This window comes from Centropristis striata, chromosome 19, assembly GCF_030273125.1.
Source record: "Centropristis striata isolate RG_2023a ecotype Rhode Island chromosome 19, C.striata_1.0, whole genome shotgun sequence".
Taxonomy (NCBI): domain Eukaryota; kingdom Metazoa; phylum Chordata; class Actinopteri; order Perciformes; family Serranidae; genus Centropristis; species Centropristis striata.
The window spans coordinates 1,325,478-1,331,828 of NC_081535.1; the positions used below are offsets into that span (position 1 = coordinate 1,325,478).

At 42.5% G+C, this 6,351-nt stretch overlaps 1 long non-coding RNA gene across 1 annotated transcript; it reads right to left on the bottom strand.

Annotated features, from left to right (window-relative positions):
* Window positions 1-1,048: 1,048 nt before the first annotated feature.
* Window positions 1,049-3,548, bottom strand: LOC131992546 (uncharacterized). The gene is made up of 4 exons (XR_009396222.1): window positions 3,171-3,548; window positions 2,988-3,086; window positions 2,063-2,246; window positions 1,049-1,783 (listed from the first exon to the last, which is right to left on the bottom strand). It is a non-coding gene; the product is annotated as an uncharacterized LOC131992546 (long non-coding RNA).
* Between the last annotated feature and the right edge of the window lie 2,803 nt (window positions 3,549-6,351).

Genomic DNA, 6,351 nt, shown 5'->3' on the forward strand with positions numbered 1-6,351 from the left:
GAGTCCTTTGAAAAAAATGAAGAAAAGACAAAGTTCTACACGGGGCTCCCCAACTTCTTAGTTTTACTTCAGATTTTTGAGCTGTGCGAGCCCTACATCTCCTGTGGCCCTATGTCTGTGTTGTCTAAATTTGAACAGTTGGTTTTAGTTTTGATGAGGCTGAGGCTAAATCTCCCGCTGAAAGATTTAGCTTTCAGGTTCAAGATCTCTCTGCCCACTGCTTCTAGAGTTTGGCATAAAGTACTTAGTACTTTAGTAGTTGACATACTTCATGAAAGGTTGGAATTTCAAATTGAGTGGCCAGAGCGACACGTACTTCAAGCTACAATGCCAATGGGATTCAGACAGTCATTTGGACGTAGAGTTGCTGTGATAGTTGATTGTTTCGAAGTTTTTATTGAGAGGCCCTCTAATTTACTTGCCCAAGCACAGACATGGTCGAACTACAAACATCACCATACCGTAAAATTTCTGATTGGTGTTGCACCCCAAGGCTACGTCACTTATGTATCTTGTGCCTGGGGAGGGAGAGTCAGTGATAAACAGATCACAATAGAGAGTGGCCTCCTTAAAAAACTGTTACCCGGAGATGTTGTCCTAGCAGACCGTGGTTTTAATATTGGTGATAGTGTTGGGTTTTACTGTGCTTCACTACAGATACCTGCATTCACCAAAGGGAGAAAACAGCTGTCAGCGTATGAGGTGGCAGAAACTAGAAAAATAGCCAATTTGCGTATTCATGTTGAGAGAGTCATAGGTTTAGTCAGAAGGAAATATCAGATTCTGCAAAGCAGGGCTATGCCCATAGAGAACATGGCAACAAAATCAGGTGAGGCACTAGCATTGATTGACAAGATTGGGGTTATTTGCTGTGTCTTGTCTAATCTTTTGGAGTCTGTTGTCCCATTGGAGTAAGGATGAGGGGAAGAGGAGGAGGGAGGGGGATAGGGATAATCAATCAGTCCAGTACCTGAGCCCTCACATGTTGTTCTGGAGCACCTGCTTGGCTCACAGGAGAGGGAGAGGGGGAGGAGAATACAGTGGTAGTAGTTTTCAATACCTGACACACATCAGTCTGTAAATATGTTTTTAAATATAATATTTTTCTCCACTAGTCCAATTGTTCTGGCGATATGTTTTTTATATAATGAAATGGATTCCAATGTATTATTGCACATATTGCATTTATTATAACAATTGTTAAAACATCTAATCTTGTAAATAAACCACCATGTATTATTCTGTCTTCTCAATGGCATTTCATCTTTTTAGTAAGCATCTTACAAATTGTGTAGTGCTACTCAATATACAACTTAATATACTACTCAATATATATATACAAAGACCACACTCAGGTCATAGCAATATTCAAAATGTCATCTTGTCTCATACAACAGTATTGATTGAACAGCAATATATCACAGAGCCCACTTAGTGCCTGGACCTAAGTTCATATACTTTTATCACATTACACATGCAAGTTTGTAACTTGCTGTCCCAGTATTTCTGGAAGTATACCGTTTCTAAAAAAGCACTCAACTTTAGGAATCACATCATCCCAAAATTCAAGATCAGGCAAAATCCTTTCAACAAAAATGTCATTGCGGTTCCACACAACAAAGTCACAGTACTCAGCATCTACAATGTGAAGCTGTGCCTGAACTTGGTAGTAGTACTCATGACTCCGGTCCAGCATGACATTATCCCCTTCATTGATGAGGCAGAAGCCCTTTTCGTCAGCACACAAACGCAGATTGGTCTCATCTTGGCGAGAGTGTGGGCACTAAAATCACAGTGAGAAGGACATGAACAATAGATTAGCCAATTATTTTCTGCCTTTTTGCTCAGTTCACTGATTCTTATGGAAAGTCTCCACCTGCCAAAAAAGAATACAAGTCAAGTCTGAGTCCTCCAAGCTCGGGTTAGTCATTAGTTTGTGTTGTAGTACTCAAGTCCAGGACTTGGACTTGACTCAGACCAGAGCATTATCTTCTATGGTACCTCCTCTCCTAACTTACAAGTACTTACCACTACTTGACTACAACAGAGACTGTAATATTACCTTAATTTCGCAGATGCCAGTTCCGTGACAGACACAAGTAACAATCCCATCAGGGGAGGACCCCATGTAGGGCCACTTGGGGTTTAGCCAGAGACCACTGTCCATACATGAAAAGCCTGCATGCTCCCGACCAATCAGCTTCTCATACGCTCCTCTGGCTTGTGCTTCATGTTTGCATCCATAACTGTAAACAGTACACATGCAAAACATGAAAAGGAAATTATTACTTAGTATTGGATGTGTAGAGCCAGTTCAGTGATTTAAATGCCATTACCCTAACCCCTATACTTAGTCCTACTCCTGCATAACCCTGGCCTTATAATCCTATAACTAATGTTGACCCTTCAGGGCTGTCCATACCATGAATTAACTATGAAAACCACTTCATAGAACACTTTATTAGTTGCAGTTCTTAATGTGGACAGCCTCAAACCCCAAATCTTACCTCTGCTTACCCTAATTCAAACCCTAAATACCTTGTAGCGGCTGTGGTGAAACGAAATTCTTCTGGGTAGCATATGGCCTTGATCAAACTCTTAGGTGGTTGCTGGGGGTTGGTCTGAAGCACTTGTTTTAGCTTAGAGTCAGTTATGCGTCCAGCTCTTTGCCTAAACCAAATACTGCTTGCGCTCTGACTTCGAGTTGCCCTCTCTACAGACTGGACCTGGGACAGAGTGAGCTCTTCCAGCTGGAAATCCTGGCATAGCTCTCCAAGCTCTTTGGGGGGTAGCTGCAGAGTCTCTGGTGTCCTGTATTCAAGTACAGTTTTTGGAAGCATGCTAGATATGGGGATGAAATCTTTGTAGTAAGGCTCCCTAGCCATCAGTGCTGCACTCCTTGGGAAGTTTTTGTTTAAGGTATCAAAAAACCTAGCATAAGTTTCTGACCCTCTCGTTACTCTTGGGCATGGAAGTGATTTCCCAACCTTGTTTACAGTTGTCCTGCCATCGATGGAACGGTCAAGCTTTTTTTTTTTTGATTTTGCAGAGGAGAAGTCAATCTGAGCTACTGGAGCAGCAGGAATCTGAAAATAAGTTAGCACAAAGAAGATCATTAAGTCCACATTTCTGTGGTCCATTTCTGGTTTGCTGTGAATGTGTCACCCTACCTTTTTCACATGTGATGGCATCAGCCACTTGCACTGCTCAGTTGTGCAGGAAGCTATATCTCTCATCTTAACCCCAGCTTCAATAGCAAACAGAACTGCTCCAACATGAGAACATGATTCTGAAAGTCTGTGAATAGAATACAATGACATTTTTTTAAACCTCAAATGCAATCTACATCAGGGAAAACGTTCAATCTATATCAGCACATTTTGATGATCTGCAATATAGCCTACCTATACTAATATGGAGTATCACTTTACACTAATTAACATGTTTATCCCTGAAAGCTCTCTCCCCGCTGGTTCTGAAGTACACTGGCAGTATGCTAGCAGTACGTGTGTGTGTGTCTGTGATCTCATGGTAAACATGCTAGCCTACATAAATGACTAACCCTGCCATGCAATTGCAATGAGCTGCAATGACATCCCCATCCTCCTTCGCAATTATCCACGTCTTCAGCGGTGTTTCGTTTGCCCTCTGAGAGTGGTTTACCTTGAAACATAAACGACTGTCAAGCTAACGTGGTCGTTAAGTTCTGTTGCTATGGTTTGTTGACATTACATGTATAGCAGTTACTGCTAGCTGCTAGCATCTTAACACATAAAATAATATAACAACAATATAACTCACCCTGGCGAAGACCAAACAAAATCCATCTCGGAGCCGTTTGGTACCAAGGTTGTGGACCCACCCGCTTACAAAAAAATTGTACGCCTCCATACTTTTGTAGGCCTTCATCTGTTGTTTCGTATAGTACGAAGTTTGAAGGACCAGATAGTTGGTAATGTCCACAGCCTCGATGGTCGGCAAATCCTTAAGTTCACTGGAAAACTCATTCATGTTCATGAGGTACGGGTCACGCCCAACATATTTACTTATTAATTGTTTGTACCGTATTCTAGAAACTGGCTCTAAATCCCTACAATACGGACTCTCTGGAACGGTTTCCTCCATAGACGTAGTCGCCATTTTCACTTCCGGACAGCCATTTGGTAATCACGCCCCCTTAACGCGTCATCACAATCACGTGACTGAAACCAAGCTATTGTCCAATCTGCCTCAAACTTGTCATACATGATGATAGCTCATCACTGATTGGCTACATAACAATATTTCATAAATTCCCGCCCCTTTTGATTAGCCACGCCCCCTTTTACTAACTAATGAACCGTTTGTCCTACAGACTTGTATGAGGTGTCTGTGAACTCAGGACAGAGTCCCTGTTTAATTGCTGATTGAAGCCACGCCCCCATTGAGTAGCCACGCCCCCTTTTACTAACTTGTGAACCGTTTGTCCTACAGACTTGTATGAGGTGTTTGTGAACTCAGGACAGAATCCCTGTTTAACTGGTGGTTTATTTCCCCGCCCCTTTTGAGTAGCCGCGCCCCTTTTAGTAGCCACGCCCCCTTTTACTAACTAGTGAACCGTTTGTCCTACAGACTTGTATGAGGTGTCTGTGAACTCAGGACACAGTCCCTGTTTAACTGCTGATTTAAGCCACGAGAATCATCCGGCAGTAGTCCCGTGGCACTCCAAAATTTCCCTGGAATTTTGTTTCTAGTTAGTGCCACGGCTGAGCAGCGAGGCATCTCTTATTATTGCTCATGTTTATTATTATTATAGATTATTCTTCCGTAAAAACTTTGGCGGGTAACTAGTCTCACAGCTTTGAGAAATCGCGAAAAGTAAAAACGTCAAAAGTTGCGCCCTAATCGGGAATCGTGTGGAATGACTTTTTTTAGCGATCGGCGCGCACGTTTTCGCACAACGTGCACAAACGTGCACTTTTTGGCCCATCCGGAACGCATTGCGCAAACTTTGGGGCCTCACCATTCGCAAACCGTTGCTCGTAAAATTCCGAACCGATTTAGAAAGTTGTAGGGCCTGAATTTAACTCTAGTCCTGTGAAATTTCAAAGCGATTGCACGTATAGTTTTCGCACGAAGTGCGAAAACATTTCCATTTTTCCAAACTAATGGGGAGGGAGATTTTCCCATGTGTGTGTATTGCGCGGAATGTTCAGACTCTAGAGCGGTGATGTCATCAAGCAGAGTGGAGAGGGAGAGAAGGAATTGTCAAAAAATAAATTTGAAAACTGCGCTCCAGGCCGCAAATTCCACTCTACAGAAATAATTTATACATAGAAACGGAGGAAAATGTGTCTTCTCACTCACAATCCTCTTGTAAACCTGTCAGAGTTATAGTTTGGGCGCAGGACACAGAGAAGTGCCACCAAAACGCATCAACTGCCCCATTGAGTCCCATATTAAAAACACGTGAGGATTTTTGAAAAAATCAGATGTAAGAGTTTTTTTAAATCGCTCTAACAAAGCTATTTTTTCATTTTTCTTAAAAAAAAATATATGTAGACGTTCAGGAAGAACTCAGGACGCTCAAAGTGAAGTCAGATTAGTGATAGGTGTTATGGTTTTGCCAAAAATGCTTTCTGTTCGAGGCCAGAATTTTCAGTTTGTCCACCTCTGGCTGCTCACTTTAGCAAAGCATTGTCAGTGACAGTTAGTTTCTGTTGATTGCTCTGCTCTGATTGGTCGACTCCACCTGGCCACGTGGTTGCTTAGCTACCAAAGCTCCCCCCCCCCTCCCTCTCCCCTCCTCCAACACAGACATTTTAACTGAAAACAGTTAACTCTTTTAACTTGACCATACATTGTCCAATCTGCCTCAAACTTGTCAGACATGATGTCTATATCTAGACACAGGGCAAAGGAAGGGGCAAAGGAAGGGGCAAGATGGCAGCAGGCAAGTCAGGTGTGCTTGTGGTGTTTTTAGCATACATGTTTATAAAAGTATTTTTAGACACTGGACCCAAAATCAGGTTTGAAAGGCAGTTACAAAATGTTTGTGACAATACAAACAAACCTTCACTTAATAAACAGTTTGAGTATGGAAAGAAAATCCTCATGGACACATTCCTCTATCCATGCTGGTATCCAGCCAGGCGCAAAAATAAGAACAATAAGAACAGCGACAAACGGCAAGTAAACGGCGAAAAATTGATAATTTGCATCTGCCTGTTACTATCTGGGGATATACATCAATGCCCAGGTCCGATGCCAAGAACTACGATCTCAAAAAGGCCCAGAGCAGGTGAAATGGTCTGCACGAGTCACCCAGACGTCGGGAGCCGGCTTTTCTCCATGGTCGCCGCAGGGAGTGGA